The sequence below is a fragment of the Mytilus trossulus genome, chromosome 8 (genome assembly GCF_036588685.1).
Source record: "Mytilus trossulus isolate FHL-02 chromosome 8, PNRI_Mtr1.1.1.hap1, whole genome shotgun sequence".
NCBI lineage: Eukaryota > Metazoa > Mollusca > Bivalvia > Mytilida > Mytilidae > Mytilus > Mytilus trossulus.
In genome coordinates, this window is record NC_086380.1 from 36,943,513 (window position 1) to 36,961,877 (window position 18,365).

Sequence of the window (18,365 nt, forward strand, 5' to 3'; positions counted from 1 at the left end):
TTTTTGATCAATGAGCTTGAATGTTCCTCTGGTATCCTTTGTCCCTCTTTTATTGAAGAAACTAGCCTTAAAAAAGAGAAATAAATGATAACTTAAAAAAAGTGCTTAATAACTTTATTAGAGCACAAACTACATCCATAAGAAGGCCAAAGGCATGATAATTACATGTAATAACAACATTATAATGACGACATTAAAATTTACATAAAACAGGAAAATAAACCAAAACATTAAACACAACAAATGACCTCAAGTGCCCCCTGTCCTCAGTTCCATAGACTATTTATTGAAGGAGCCTAAAGATTTCACTTGCTGACTAGTGGTTGGATTTGGTATATATTTCATGTTATTATAAGAAAAATCTTTGTATTGAGTTTTAAATCATTAAAAAAGATAGGTCTTAAATCATCATTTATTTAACATATTAGAAAGAAATGGGATTCATCATCCAGAACTTTACACGTATTGCAAAGTCTTTGAGGGCATGTAATATTTTTATATCTTCGAGTTTCAATAGCAAGGGAATTATCACTTATTCTAAATTTGCATATTAGTTTTCTTGTATCAAGATTATTAAATGAAATTCTTGTTTATATTCAGTTTTTATATTCTTAAACAAAAGAAGTTTACACAAGTTCATCCAAAGATATTGAGATTCGTTAACACCATGAATGTGTAACATAAAACCATGATCGAGAACATGGTCAAATCTACATACAAAATGTCATTGGCACTCGAATTAAATAGTTGAAAAGCCAAATCATACACGAAATTGAAAATAACATACCAAAAGTTCAGAAAAGTTTATGACGTTAAATGAGAATTAAAATATACCATTTAAGAAAAAGAAATTGTCAACATCAATTTAGTAATTATTCAAATAACTTGACTTATGCAAGCTTTGGTCTGTTAATGGTAATTGATATTGTGTTGAGGGCAGACCTCATGTGGTACATGTATGTATCAAAATGTTCAATCACCATTAATTATTTCAACATAGCAGTATTGATCCTTCTAATGTGTATGTTGATCTTTAGATCTTTTTTACGATTCCTGTTGTAGTAAGTATGTCGTATCACGGACGAATAGTGCAATTCCCAATTACCGATTTGATTCTGTTTTTCCACACCTGTAAAGAAAATCACTTCCCTTTGTCAATCTAGACTGGTTCCATACCGGGCAAAATTGGCTTTTGCCCACAGAAAGCATGATAAGTTAAGAGTGATATATCGGCGTTTAACATTTTTCTTGAAAATAAAACTCTTGTATCGAAAGTGTTGTCATAACCGTAAAGTAAATGTAAGTAAAATATTTGGAAAAAACTGAAGGTTACAAACATAACGCACAGACAAATTTGTCTTTCCGGTAGCTCGATCCCCATTGTCAATTAAAAAAAAGTCATGTCACTCATAAGGGAGACAAGTCAAAAACGGATCTCTAATAACAGATTTCAATACGGGAATAGGCAAACCGACTATTGTCTTACTAGTTCATCGATAGTACCACTTGCATTTCAACACTTATGTTTTCAGGTCGAATCTCGCACTGACGTCGCTATGCGCAGTTATGCTCGACTCCAATCTTAATTGACAGAGATTGTCAGTGTACCTTTGAATGACATCGAATGTGAATAAAACTTGACGTCAAGAAAAGTATAGCCAAGAATGTTGAAAGTAGCTAAACACCAGCAAACAGTTAATAAATCAACTGTTATCATTTGCAACTTTATCTTTCTCCTTTTCTGTACATGTTAAAAAAAAGAAGAGTTTGGTGCGAGACATTAGTTTTTCATATTTTGAAATTGAACCTTACTATTTGTATTTGTTCATTTTCTTCATGAGGACGATCTTTCGCAAATCCCTCACGTGAAAGTTTGGAATATACATGTTTATTGTTTTGGTCCAGCGTTCTCATGATGCATAGATAATAACGAAAATTTCCTGTGTTTAAATTTTGACGCATAATGCAGGTGAAACTAATTTCCGTTATGTTTTTAGTGTGGCACCATAATATACTTAATCGTAAATATAAATGCGTTAAATATCAAATCCTAATTATTACCATTTTATAAATTACAATTCTTGAGATCCTCCTATGGGCATGAATGAATCAAAATTTAATTTCTGATTTGTTCACCTCTATGTTAAATAATTTCTTAAATTTTAGGTCATGTATTTACTTTCAAATTTATCTATCTTATCTCGAAGTCATTTAAAGTCAATATCTTTCTACAAACAAGATGACAACATGGAATTAGTAAAACTATCATCTATTTATATTTGAAATTTTAATAAATGTTTATCGGAAGAAGGCATTATCAAAATAGATAACCTCTATCAATGATAACTTGACACCATAAACTTCCGTTTATACTGTTTCCATTATATGACGAATGTGTACCATTACCCACCTTGATTATGTTCAGGATCGCAAAATTATAAAAAAAAAATAAGTAAAGTTTTTCGTGTCTGCGTCCAGAGTTCTCCATCAAATTCGATATCATATTCAAAAATATTAGTAATATTTTACCATCGGAAAAGTGGAATCATTGTCTTTTAAAAGAAACTCATCATAGATATCAGAAGTTTAATTGTGTACCCCAGACACGCCTTTCGACTACAGAAGACTCATCAGTAACTGCTAGACGAGACAAGAAAAAAACGACACAAATAACCAAAAGTCATTTTATAGAATTAGATATAAGAATATGTGGTATGAGCGCCAATGAGACAACTCTCCATCCAAGTCTATGTCTATATGTATCATATAATTTTACGTACACACAACGTAGAAGCGCAAATGTAATATTTATATAGGAATTAACTCACACTTTTAAGAAGGGAATGTTCTCTTTAGAACTCAAAGTATTCGTATATTTAAATATGTTTTATGCAGTATTATGAAAGGCCACGGTTTGCCCCTTGAATTCGAAAAGCAGAATGTATCATAAAATATCCCACTAAAACCTTCCGATCTTCATTACACTGTCTGTCAGATATAAGTAGCAATATTTTCTAAATGTGCTTTACATATTTGCTTTAGGAATATACAAATGCCAATGATGATAGTCGTATTTTCATATCTTGTTATTATTCCTATAATATGAGCCGAAGTTTTAACATACAAGATATTTTGCTCCATGAAGTATTTTACATGTTTGTATAAAAATGTCTTTTGGGGTATATACTTGACTAATATTTATATTGTCCAAAATCTATGAGCAGATTTTGAAAACAAATATGTCAAGTGCGACATATTGATGATATCATAATGAAATCACAATTTACCGTTTTGCACTAAAATGTCTTGATTATAACAACCTGTTTATTTTGGATTATGGAACCAATTTGTATTGTTACTTATATGTCGTATATGATCACGGTGGTTAAAACTTTAAAGCTTTTAATAAGGTTATTCCTCATTCGAATCGTCCTGAACATGAATGAAATATTTGCCACTGGACGTTAAGCAATCAACAATCAACAATAAACCTCATTCGAAAACAAACAAACAAACAACCATTTAAAGATCAATTTAGACTAAAATTTCTGCGCCTTTGTGTATTTTGATATTCATATATATAGTTCTCTTTCATTATAATAGATGACTTTTTAAAATTGTGTACACAGTCATTATATATGGAAGAAGTTTGGGCGGACAATTATGTTCCTCCTATTAATATTAAGCTAATAAATCCATGAATGATAAACGTAATGATTTTATCAGTTCTGTTTTGAAGTTTAGCATATTTTTATCGCATTAAGAAGCCTATAATGTTACTGGGTATTTGAATACAAACATATTTCCATTTTTAAAACAAACACCCCACCTATCCCGACTCTTTTATCTGTAAACTTTTCTGTTTCTTAAATAGTACACATAGTGTTAACACACTTCAGACTCAGAAATAAAGTATATAATATTGCATTGGCAAAAATGGAAACAACCGTCAGTTTGATATCCTGTCGGAGAAACGTATGCTATATAAAATTATGATAAAACTAGTTCGAGTTTCCATTATTCCTGAAATATATAATGCTATATAATTATAACAATATTAAAACTACATGCAGTTTGAGTTTCTTTTACCAGATAAATCTTGAAATACAATATGCCATGTTATTGTATTTTAAACCACTGTGGTGACGTCAGTCTATTAATTTACCGTGGATTCTTTATCTAGAATCAACGCTTCCTAAATCCGTCGCTGAAATGGACTCTTCAATTGTTTCCTTTGTGTGCCTAATTTCATTAAGTTTGAATAGACTCATTTACTGATTTCTGTTCACTAATGGTATTATTTAAAAAATAACTTAAATTTAATTTCTGTAATTGCTATATGCCTTCACTGGAAATTGAACCCGTCCATGAATTATGTTACGTGTTAACGACGCAACTTCTCGGTGACCAATGGGTTACGATTAAAAATGTATATTTAATATATAAATGAATATATGACATACATCGGTACAACGAACACACAGGGCTTGTACCTTCATATATACATAATAGGCAAACGTATAGTATGAGTTTGTAGCCGCGAGGCTTCATGGTAAAGATCAACGAGATAAAAGTTAGGACTTGTCGGTTTAGGTTCGATTCACTATATTATTTTTGTTGGCCCTAGTCTGTAGTTTTTCTGGAGTTTTGTTTTTCTTGTTTTGTATGTTATTGTGGATATTTTGTGTAATGAAAGCGAGTTTGATCGTTTATTATCGGATTTCTGTTGGCTATTCCATATGTTTGAAACGAAAATGATTATATTCTATATGTTCATTTTTGTTTTATAAATTAAAATAGTTAATTTCATCTGTTTTCCTACATAATTTTACAACTGTTCGCAAATTCCTATGCTATAAAATCGTGATGTGCCTAGAATTCGGCTTCTTGGGAGAAATTTGGGAAACATACTTAGTATATATACTATAGATATGTTCTTTGTCGGGTTGTTGTCCCTTTGACACATTCCCCATTTCCATTATCAATTTTATTAGAAATAAGTTCGAATATGTCTTATTTTGTAAAAACAGATACTATTGAGATGGCTGATAATATGAAGATCTTTAAGGGCAGACGTGTTGTGTTATATTTGTATTATTTTAAACATTTAATTACGATATTTAATTTATTGGAATGCATCGTTTGACACGATAACACGGTTATTTAAACTCACTTACGATACCTTCTAACAGAGGTCGGTCATTTACAAATGTATCAATCGTATCGTATACGTTGACGTATCCGCATCTGCAGATATATCAAAAAATATTATGTGATCCCGAGCTTATTAATAAGACCGTACTTCATTTAAAAAAAAAACTAATTGGAATCTCTTCGAAACAATCAAACATACACTTTCAATAATTGTGATAGTAATGTTATGTAAAAAAAAATAAGGGGTTTTATCAACTACTTTTACATGCCCTTAAAAAGGAGCCAAGGTAGGACAGCCAGGTACACGAATATCGTACACAATCCTTTAATAATCTAGTTAAAAATTATTTCAAGATCTTATATGAATAAACAAAAACAAAAAAATTAAATGTACTACTTATATACATGTAAGGAACTATGAATATTGTTTATTTGCGATTTTATCATAAAATGTAATAGAAAGTACTGAGTATCACTCTATTTGTCAATCAACAATTAACAATTTCAATTTTGTCAATGCTACGTGAGCACAAGTTCATACACAAACAAACGATTTTACCGTATTCACTCCTATCATGCCTGTAAACTGTTCCAACTATAACGGAATATCTTTAAAAGTAGGGTTACATATTCCACAAAAAAAAATTGAATCGCAATTTCCCGTCGATATGCACAACTACATAGTATGTCCTAATTATCTGAAAAGGTTTCGTGAAATTCTTTTGTGTGGTTTGAGAGGAGTTGCGATGACAAACTGTTGCAGAAGTACATTGAAGCAAATAAGTTCAAAGGGGTTGAACTCCTAGAAAAAAAATTGAATCGCAATTTCCCGTCGATATGCACAACTACATAGTATGTCCTTATTATCTGAAGAGGTTTCGTGAAATTCTGTTGTGTTTTTTGAGAGGAGTTGCGATGACAAACTGTTGCAGTAGTACATTGACGCAAATAAGTTTAAAGGGGCGTAACTCCTAGAAAAAAAATTGATTCGCAATTTCCCGTCGATATGCAAAACTACATAATATGTCCTTATTATCGGAAAAGGTATCGTGAAATTCTGTTGTGTGGTTTGAGAGGAGTTGCGATGACAAACTGTTGCAGTAGTACATTAAAGTAAATAAGTTCAAAGGGGCGTAACTCCTAGAAAAAAAGTTGAATCGCAATTTCCCGTCGATATGCACAACTACATAGTATGTCCTTATTATCTGAAAAGGTTTCGTTAAATTATGTTGTGTGGTTTGAGAGGAGTTGCGATGACAAAAAACAGGACTGACGGACGGACTGACGGACGGACGGACAGACGGGTCAAAAACATTATACCCTCCGCAACTCGTTGCGTGGGGTATAATTAATCATTCGCCCATTTGCCTTATTGAAAGTACAGAAAATTAAAGCTCGGGATCATATACTCTTTTTTGGTATATCTGCAGATGCGGATACGTCAACGTATATGATACGGTTGATACGTCTTTAAATGACCGACCTCTAATTAGAGCATTTGCATTGTTCACGTATTTGGATACGTGCACGGATCGACATATACGCTTAGGACAGATTTGTTTACAATAATGATTTAACCCCGATCTCATTTAAAATCAAAAGCATTATTAAATATTTTTATCGGGAATAACTTGACTTAATTTATCCTTTCTTCGTATACGTGTTATACGATACGTCGATACGGATACGCCAGCAAATACTTGATTAATGCAAATGCTCTAGTAAGAATAGGCTTTAATTTTGAAAAGACATTTACACAATAGTTTAAGTTATAGATACAATGGATAAGCGTTGATTCATGACGTTGTGTTTTTAAAGATTTTGATTTAAATGCATGCGTTTGGAACTTCTAAAATTAAGAAATAATTCCTTCATGGGACATGGGTAGGCATTATATTTGTCGATATTTTACACTGAGCGTTAGCGATGGGTAAAATATGGTCAAATATAATGCCTACCCATGTTAAAATGAGCATAGAGCATGACATGAAGGAATTATTTCGATTCTAATAGGACAAATATAGTATTTTTAAAGGTTGAAGCGTACAAAAAAACCGTAAAGTTGTTTGGCTTTCCCCGTTTCCTCTTCGAGGAGTCTGTGCATTACATTTCATATCTGATAAGTTTAAAAACTACGAGCAGGAAAAATATATGTTGTTTTATAGAAATATATAATAAAAGTTTATGCTAGCTGCTTAAATGTATACATTTTAAAGAATAACGATGGAAATAACGTTTAGTTTGTGCGCATGTGTCAAACATATTTTTATGCTAATTAGAACACGGCTTTGTTAACAAAGCGTAATAAGGACGTCATATTAGAATTAAGAAATAATTCTTTCATGCCATGCTCTATGCTCATTTTAACATGGGTAGGCATTATATTTGTTAATATCTTAATACCGAGCGTTAGCGAGGTATTAAATGTTTATAAATATAATGCCTACCCATGTTAAAATGAGCATAGAGCATGGCATGATAGAATTATTTCGATTCTAATAGGAATATTTTGAAAGTTTTGTTCTTCGAAGCGGACCTATAGTGACGCTCGAAATGTCGCCATTTTGATTTGATGAACAAAATCGTTATAGAAAAATCAACAGTTTATCAATAAAAAAAAGAACAAAAACATTTAAACTTACTATTAGAATGTTTTTATTTTATTTCCTAGCGAGCAACACCAACAAAAATGTCCATTTTGATCTCTGGCGTTGTTCAAAATTCATCTGACGTTGCAATTTCAATTGTGACGTGAATCACGTGCAGCCCATGTTCTATTCAAATTAGAACATGGCTTTGTACCCAAAGCTATAGAAGAACGTCATATTAGAATACCAAAATCATTTGATTGGAAAACTTTTCTGTTCTATTTTTTACTACATCTTAGACTGTATATTTTGTTTTCCCATTGCTTGAAATGTGGGGACGAATTTCCGTCCCAATAAAAGGAACATAAAACAAATTTAATTACTAGTAGTAGGTTTTTTTCTATATTGATCTTTTATTTTTTTCAAATTAAAAAAAAAAGGTTTAAACTATAGGCGGTGGATATCGTACAAGATGATTGGTGTGAAAGCACTTGTTTAAATTTATAATTGAAGTATAACCTCAAAAGTTTAACCTTCATACGACTGTATTTGTTTGTTGTATTGAATTATGTTATATTCGTACTTTCCCTTTATTTGTACTCACAGCCTTCACTACAAACTACACTAAATATGTAGCTGTCAAACATTGTCTTTTATTTTATGCTTTGTTTGTTTATTGTTTTTGGTATTTTGATTACTTTTCCGAAGAACGTACCTGCTTTAACTGACAGTTGAGATTGAAGTCGGATGATAATGCTTAATACTTTTGTTTTAATTAAGTGTTCGCAACTGTGTCTTATTTAAATCTGTTAATCTTATTTATAATTTAACCTTGTAAATTAAATAAACAAATGTCACAAAATCCAGAGTGATTAAGTAATTTTGATTCCTATTATTTGAAGAATCTAAATAATTTCATTTATCAGATATAAAGGTGTGAGATTTGACGATGTAATGAGTTATTCCTTACAGGAGTAACCGCCTCTTGTTATCTTTAGTATTTAAATGAACAAAGTATGTTTCCTTTTAAGACAGACCAGTTGTATACTTTGGTGTGACAGGAATATTTTTTTTTCATAAAATAGTATGTATGGATAATTAGTTTTATAAATACAAATAATCTATGTTCATAATTCTATCAATATGTCGGATAATATCTGAGATTGATCCTTTTTTTTTTTACATTTCATTTAAATCAGATGAATTCAAATTTGTTTCACATTTATTGAAGACGGGCTAGTTTTAGACACCTATAATTCCGAATATTTCTAAAAATAACCCATTAATTCATATTTAATATAATAAAGCGGAACATGATTTAAAATATGTGCATAAATTATTATGATTTAAAAGTCCCGTTCTCTCCAAATATTTTCCAAAATGTTTCGATCTATGTATAAATCCTGCCAAACATGGTAATGACAAATCCGAAAATAAAACTCTAGTATTTGGAAAGAATATAGAAGCAGTTCTTTTCTAGCTATGTAACGAAGCAACAAGATAGAAGGAAAATTCTAAGCGACAATAAATGATTAAGAAAATTACAGTGTAAGAACGAAAATGTGCAAATTAACGTGCGTCCAGAAAATTAAAAAAAAAAAAAAACATTTCTCAAATTACGTGAAAATTAATTTAGTCGGTAAATCTAAAATGCAAAAGGCAAAAACTTCGTATTATTTTGTAATTAAATTTGCACTAGGTTTATGTAGATATTTCTATCTTTCCGTATTCACCAATGATGTACATATGCAAAGTTTTATTTATTACAAGTTTTATAGTTACATTATGAAGTATTTCTGTGCCTTGCTAATTTTGCAACAATTACAGTGTGACATCGTGGCAACAACGCCTGAATTGTTTTCAGTGCCCTATACCACTCGACCAACTAGACTTTATAAGAAATAGCATTCGTAGGTCAAGTAATGCCTTTCTTCGGCGACATTATCTGGGTTTGTAAAATCCAGTCTCGCAAAGTTTGAAGATCATAAGTTACTATATGTTTTCTTTCCCATGGTATGTATCTTCAACAAACTGTTTCTATTCTAAAGGTATAGTCAACTCATCAATTTTCAAATTCATGCTGCACTATAACTAGTAATGAGATCTAACAATTTCTAACTATATGTAAATATCATGTATCGGAGGTTGGTGCGAAAAGATTCCGACACGTTTGCGAAACACCCGTAAACTTAGTTGGTAAATTATTCTACGACCAGTCGTGAATCGTATGATTTACAAATCTTTGAAAACGATAGCCAGATGTCGTGCTCCTGCGAACTGTTACCACCTTTTTCAGCTCGAACGTAATAAATAATTTAGCTCGTCGTACAATATGTATGTATTCGATAAATAAAAAAATAAATAAATAATCTTTATTTCAAGAGGGTAATCCCATTAGTTAAAACTAATCTTCCTGAGAGTCCTCAAAATAATAATAACATATTTATAAAGTACATACAATATTATAATGATATATATACAATATATAATTGTAAATAGATATTAATGAAAAAGCATATGTATTTGCACAATTTATGAAAAATATGTTACATTTTGTTTTAAAAGATACAAGTGTATTACTCATCTGTTTTCTTCTGAGAACCAGAATATGTAAATGTTTTCTTCAAAAAATTAGGTTTTGGCTTCTGAAGATTTAATAGTTTTTCATCATCTGAACGTAAATTATAATTTTGATTATCAGTAAAAGTTTTTTTGTAAAAAGTTAATGATTTAAATACAAGTATTGCCTTTTGATATTGAATTCGTTTTTCCACATTTAACCAGTTTAAACTATTAAACACTAAACTGGAGGATGTCATTATGTCAACTTCTACTATAACCCTAGCAGATTTCTTAAATAACTTATTAGGTTTATTTATTCCACTTTCATAACAACTACCCCATATATTGCAACAATAATCAAATAATGGCAGAATATAAACATTAAAATAAATAATACGTATATGGATAGGTAAATACTTTCTTATCTTTTGTAATAAGTTGATTCTATTTGATATTGAACTTTACATTTTATCTATTTGCTCATTCCAATTTAGGTTTTCGTCGATATATAAACCAAGAAGTTTTTCAAAATCTACAATCTCTATTTGTTCATCTGAAATATTGATATCTAAACTGTTCGCAGTTGAATAAAACCTCTGTTTTGAACCAATAATCATTGATTTACATTTTTTTGGCATTTAGTTTCATACAATTTTGCGAACACCAGTTTTCATAAATATAAATATAATTTTGAAGGTTAGCATTTAACTCATGTACATCATTAACTTTACTATGTAAAGTAGAATCATCTGCATATAAATCTATTAATGAATTGTCTATGTTCAGTGGTAAATCATTGATATATACAATCAATAGCAGAGGGCCAAGGATAGAGCCTTGTGGTACACCATTTTTTGTGTATTTAGTATCAGACATGACGTTATTGACCTTAACGTGTTGACTTCGTTCAAATAAATATGACTTAAACCAGTCTAGTGTGCAGTTTGAAACATTATAATATTCAAGTTTTTTCAATAAAATTATATGATTAACCTAATCAAAAGCTTTCTTTAAATCTAAAAATATAACTCCGTTTATTTCTCCATTATCTATATTTGTTAATAATTTTAGTCAGTGCAGTAATGCCTGAGTGTGTAGTATTAAGAAGGTTATCACTATTTAAATATATATACAACTTATGAAGGCAGACCTTTCTTTTAATCGTATCATTCACTGTTTCACCGACACTATTTAGACAGTGCGTGGCGTTGAAATGTTTAAACACATCAAATTATTCAGAATAAAACATAATAACTGCTTTAATTTTCTAATTTTGTGACTTTTTAAAAAATGAAAGTTTAAGTGTTACCACAAATTTCATATTACTAATAACATAATACACCTAATCTAATTTAGGTCATGACTAGGACAGAAGGATTTTCTTCACATTTGAGATTTGTGATCGACAATTTGACACTGGGAATCAATCAGGAACACAATATATACAGTATACCTAAAGTACGTTGTTGTTGAAATATTATCACATACAGATGAAAATGATTATTTTCTAATTAAAAAAAATACGTTGTTTGCATTTATCGAACCGCAGATGAATTATCACGTTGTGATTGGTTAAACGCCGTCACGTGGTGACCCCCTATGAGACCGTATGGGGTTAGTAAGTTTCATATGGGGTTCATGACGCGTTAATGGCGACGTCATCTATTAATGTTGTTGTCTCTCATATGTTTATTTTTCAACAAGACGTCGCAGAAAAAGTCCAGCGTCCGATAAATTCGTTATACGGTTAACTACTGACCCCCTCCGGCCTCACCCCCTATTGACTTTACTAACCCTCTATGGATCCGTATGGGGTCAGTAGCGAACCATATAACTTATAATATAGGTCCACCCAATTTTCAAATGCACCATATTTGAAATGCTTATATTTATATATCATTTTACATTAAAATTCGATTTCAAAAAAGATTTGTTTTTCAATTTGTGACAAACAATTGACTTTTTTACAAAAACATTTCTCTTTTTCTTTTTTTAATAAAAAAATCTACAAAATCTTCCTCTTCTAGATAGAAATGCTGATAAGGCATTTTTTTTAATTTACGACGCCATTAATATTTTGACAGACGGACAGATAATCAGGAATTGCTTTAAAGCACCACGAACTAGTCCGCAATGTCTTATTAAAAAGCAAGGCAAAATTGCATTGAACCATCATAGCCTAATAAATTATTCCCCAACAAAAAGACTAAGAAGTCCACTCTTTTGTTGTACTCTTTATATATAATTAATAAATTTTTATATAATTACAAAATGATTTGAGTACTTTCAATGATTTGTGCAAGCTTAGTTTAGTTTATTAGAGAAAACTCAACCGCAGAAGACTGCATAACAGGAGCATATTTATATACACAATATTAATTACAACATAGTTCATAATACAAACAGAATACATTTTTAAATTATACATCTTCAGAAATAAGTTTGTGTTTATTACAGTTTTTAATTAGACAAGCATCTTTTCTACCTTTTGAATAAAAATTGACAGCTTAGACAGCACATTATTATTACTATATTTAAGTATGCCAAGTACTTTTTTTTCATTTGGATATTTTAAATAATATGGAGGTATGAACTTCCCCCTTAAATCCTTAACTTCACAGTTGGTACATTTACATATATAGTGGTATACATCTCCAAGACCAGCTTTACAGAGTGGACAAATCCTATCATTTCGTGGTACATTTCTCCATCTTCCTGATTCGATGGGAAACTTTGTATTACATACCCTTAATTTACAAATGTTTACTCTATGACCCCGTCTTAATTTTAACAGATTATGTTTCCAAGCAAAACTCTTCTTTAAAGTGTAGATAAAACTCCCCCCTTGATGAATGGTTTATATCTGAGAACCATTTTTGAATAAACTGGTCCTGGAGACGCTGCCTTACATTAATTTTAATATAATTATAATCAACTTGCTCCGGAAAATTATATAGTTCGCAAAAGCCACAATCATTGAACACAGATTTTACATAGTTAAACCACTTAAAATTACAACCTTCATTCTCATGCATGTACCAAAGTAACTTATAAAGTTTACCCGATAGTTTTTTATCATTTGTTGCTAGCTTGTGCCAAAAACATACCATTTTTAACTTGATCTGCAGTTCAAGTGGAAATCTTCCAAGTTCCCAATATACCATAAAATTTGGCGTAGATGATCGCACACCCAAACTGCGCTTACAAAACTGTAGATGTAACTTTTCAGTATTATTTTTATTTTCAAACCCCCATATTTCCGAGGAATAGGTCAAAATAGGAACCACCAACGCATCAAATAATTTTAGCTGTAGATCAATCGGAAGTGAGATATTTTGTATTTTCTTGTAAAGAGCATAAAGTGCTTTTTGAGCTTGGTCTACCAATTTTTTACGAGCTTGAAAGAAATTTCCGTTATAATTAAACAGCAGACCAAGATAAACATATGAATCTTTAATTTCAATAATTTCATTAGTTTAAAAGTAACATTCTTATTATACTTTCTCTTTGAAAAAATTACTATCTTTGTTTTTGTAACATTAACAGTGAGTTTCCACTCAAAACAATATTGCTCAAAAACATCCAGAGCCTTTTGTAACCCTTCTGCCGACTTCGCAAAAATAATTGTGTCATCGGCGTACAGAAGAATAAATAACTTGATATACAAATCAAGATTCTCTGTAAATTTTCCATTCATAAATTTTAGACCATCCACAGAGTTTTCATCCAGATATTTCTCCAAGTCATTAAGGTATAAGGCAAAGAGAAAGGTGACATTTTTTCTCCCTGTCTTACACCGGTATTTATCTTCTCATTTATCCAACTTTTTGAAATAAGGTATTCTCATTTAGCCAACTTTTTTTATTTTTGTTAATTATGGGTTGTTTGTTTAGTAATAATAAGGTGTCTTTCTAATATTTGACAGTAAATTTGTTCCTTTATGTTTTTATATTATTTAAAAAATATATATATATAATAGGCGATAGTAAACTTGTTACATTTTATTTTTAGATAAAATTTAGTATATTTTAAATAATAAATAAATGTTTCATCTTTATACAGAAGAAACCCACAAATCTGTAATATTTGTTCATTTGAGGTTTTGCGTTAATTTGCATTTATACTGGTAACATGTATATTTGGTATAGCATTTTTACTTCCCAATCTGGATAGCCTTTGGTAGTATTATACTGTTTCAATATCCATTAGTTAGTAACTAAGTCACATCATCGGACCTACATTTTGCCATCAAGTTCAAGCACCATATGTATTCATGTACCATATACAACCAGAGACATAAAATACAATTATATGTCTCTGATACAACCGATCGGAACTAGACAGTGACATGTTTGCTTCAATTTAGCTTTGTTGTACAATAAGGCCAATTTTCCTTATTCAGTCATGTATTCCACATGAGAGCCTACAATATTTAAAACGAACGAGCTTTATACTTTAGTGTTTCTTTGACTTGTATCATGTGTTGTTCAAAGAAACCAGAATCTAATCTAAAATAGAGATATTTATTAGTCTGGCTTCTTCATAATTTAATGCTAAATTATTGAAACCCAGGAGCTTCTGAGCTTCCCCATGGACCCTCTACCAGGGCAACTGTAATTACGCCTTCGGTCATAAAATCCTGGCCTAGTTCTATTGAAATGTTTAGTAAAGACAATTACCATAGACAATTAATGGAGAGAGTTCGGCATAAAAAAATTGTCAAACCCTGACACTTTAACCATAAAATATACATGCTCCAAGTCAGGAACCGTTACATTAGTGCACTACATATTTATTTTATGTTTTTGGCAAAAATAAGGTCCAAAATATTTTCATTCTCCGCCCCTCTTTCAAATATCCTGGAAACGCCCCTAAACCTACATAGACAACAGACTGGCCCAACTTAAGGATATACTACAGCAAGAACAGGTCAATGTATATCACTATATACTGATGCAGTATCCCAACTACTTTAACGAGGATGAAGATCTACTGAACAGTCCTTTAGTGTGTGCTATGGATATTTCTGTGCTACGTTTTTTAACCATTGTGCTTGCATTGCTTTTGTTTATATAAAAAAATATGTATTATATGTTGTGTGAATTTTGTTCTGTTTAGTATTTGTGTAGTTAAACGTATTCAACTTATATTTTGTCTTATTTGGATCATTTGGTCAGAAGAACAGAAAAAAATGAACGACATATGCAACTATTACAGTCATAATCACGTTCGATAACTCTGCATGTGACTGGTTCAATTAGGATTTTTATACTGGTAACCTGATGAAATTATTTAAAGAAAATTGAAAAATATATTTAGTTCACCTCGGTTTATATCCATTCGATGTCTTCTTTTATGAATATAAAATAATATTGCAAAGAATTTCATTGATAATCGAACAACAATAACCGGCATAGGTATTGTCCAAACATGCATCTACATGGGTATTGTCAAAACTTACATCGTGATTAGGTGCCATGTTTGTTTTCTTTGATCACGTTGATGTTATGACTTAATTAATATCTCCTTAATCTTGCTATGGCTATTCTTATAGTTACAATAACGTGTCATATTTAATTGCAATATAAACAGAGAATATATATTAAATTATGTGCATTGACAAAATAAGTGTCGAACATCCTCTACGTTTGAAAATTATTTGTTCGCCATTTTTCAAAATTTTATAAAAATAACAACAGCATGTTTAAGCTTGATAAACAGGAACCAATATTCGATTACATGCTGTTTTAAGGTAAGACAATGAATGAAAACGCGAGCATCCAACAGTTATTTAATTTTCATAGTAAAAATCGTACAAATAATAGTTTTACCATGTCGCCCCACGCTGTCAATCTGGTCGCCATCTTGAAAAATAATAGCAGATTTTCTGAAAATAGCTTATTTTCAAATCAATTTGGAAGGGACATAATAGAAAATTAAACTATTCTATATACGATATTTCAAATATTTATGAATATAATAATAAGCACAAAGACCCACAATTATTCCATCTGTTTTGTTTAAATCGCAATTTAAGGTTAAAGACGACAGAAAATCCAATATTTATCGTAACTGTATGATTTAACAGTGTGAACTATCGAGGCAACAAGACAAATTTTCAAAAGCATTTGGAAGGGAGAAGATCAAAATTTAAACTATTCCAAAAGGAATATTTATATTTCTTAATATATGAGGAATTACTACAAAGACCCACACTTTTAGTATCATGAACTTAAAGTAATGTATTTCATCGATTCCAGAAAGCCCCTATGCATTTCTATACAATTTACTTGGGCTTGATACGGGTGATGTGTGACGTCACAAAAGTAACGTGATGACTGCTATAGTTGGATATGAGAGGATCTATTACATAAAAAAAAAGCTCCATCTCATTGACAAATCTCTTCATATATATTAAAGTGCAACTGATATTTTTCTATCCAATTCACATTTTAATCAACGGTTAAAAAACTTAAAAATATTTTCAAATGATTTACATTACATTTGTAACTAAATGTCAGTTGCATATTTTAACATACTATGCCAAATAATACTACAGAAAATTTAATCCGGGTATAATTTTCAGTCTTATTTTCACCTGTCATTCAACCCAAACTCTAGTTGAAAAACCCTTTGTTCTTGATTACCTTTGATCTCATCTATCCAACTTTTTTTTTTACCTGTGCTACCTATAATTTTAAAAAGTTGGATAATGAGAATGAACCCTTACACCTACAGTGGAGATCAGTTCTAACCTCTCATTAAATCTGTCAGAATCTGTCAGGAGAACTGTTCTAGAACAGTACGTAGAACTGTCAGCCTGACACCTTTTAGTCAGTTCTAGGTTAGAACTGTTCTAGCTAGAACTGACTTGGTCAGTTCTAGCTAGAACTGATTTGGACAGTTCTACCTAGAACTGATCCTGACAGTTCTACCCTAGAACTGATCCTGACAGTTCTACCTAGAACTGACCAAATATTTGGTCAGTTCTACTTCTAGAACAGTTCTGCGGTTAGAATTGATTACAAATTCTACGGCTAGAATTGATTTATAAATTCTACGGCTAGAATTGATTTATAAATTCTACGGCTAGAATTGATTTATAAATCCTACTTTTAAAATCGATTTATAAATTCTACGGCTAGAATTGATTTATAATTTTTAAGAAATCTTTTACTAAATATAAAGGCTTCGACAAAATAGCGATTAATATTATAAAGAGTTTTGCTATTTTGCCGGTTTTATTTCAAATTTTTCGTCGGCAAGAGAACATGTTTAACCCCGCCATATTCTGCATGTATGTGACTGTTCCAAGTCAGGAGCCTGTTATTCAGTGATTTTCTTTTGTTGATGTATTACATAAATTATTTATTTTTCTTTCATTTTTTTAACATAAATTAGGCCGTTAATATGGGGGAGGGGGCATTATTATTTCAATTGTTTTACATTTGTCATTCCGGGAGTCAGGATGGCTCGTTTTAAATAAAAAAAGGCAGTGTCTGCGCGTACCCGCATGCGGGTACGAATAGTCAAATTGCCGTTCTAGGCTGCGCGTACCCACATCCGGTTTTCTAATAAAATGCCATCGGATCGGGTATAAAACGTGAAATATCTACGGAAATTATCGATTATATGGGGATATCGTGTAGAACGAGTGAAGAGTATGAAAAATAATATTTTCAAATTGTATTTATTAAATAATGATACATAATAAACATTGCAAAATTAAATGCACAATGATGGAAAATGAAACTGTACAGTCCTTGTAAAAGAAAAACATGATAGAAATTTTAAAATACTATTATAAAATTTCAAGTAATGCAAATTTAAAGAATAAAATTTTTATAAATTAAAAATATACCCATACTGTATGATATTTTAAAATAATCTTTTAGTAAAATGTAAAACAGAAACCAAAATTTTAAAATATATAAGTTTATAAAAATTAAAATTTAAAGAAGCAAGTAATAATAAATAATGAAACGTGAACGTAGGCTGGCAACATTTGAAATGTGCAGCCGGGTTGAAATCTGTGCCAAAACAATCATATTTGATATGTAA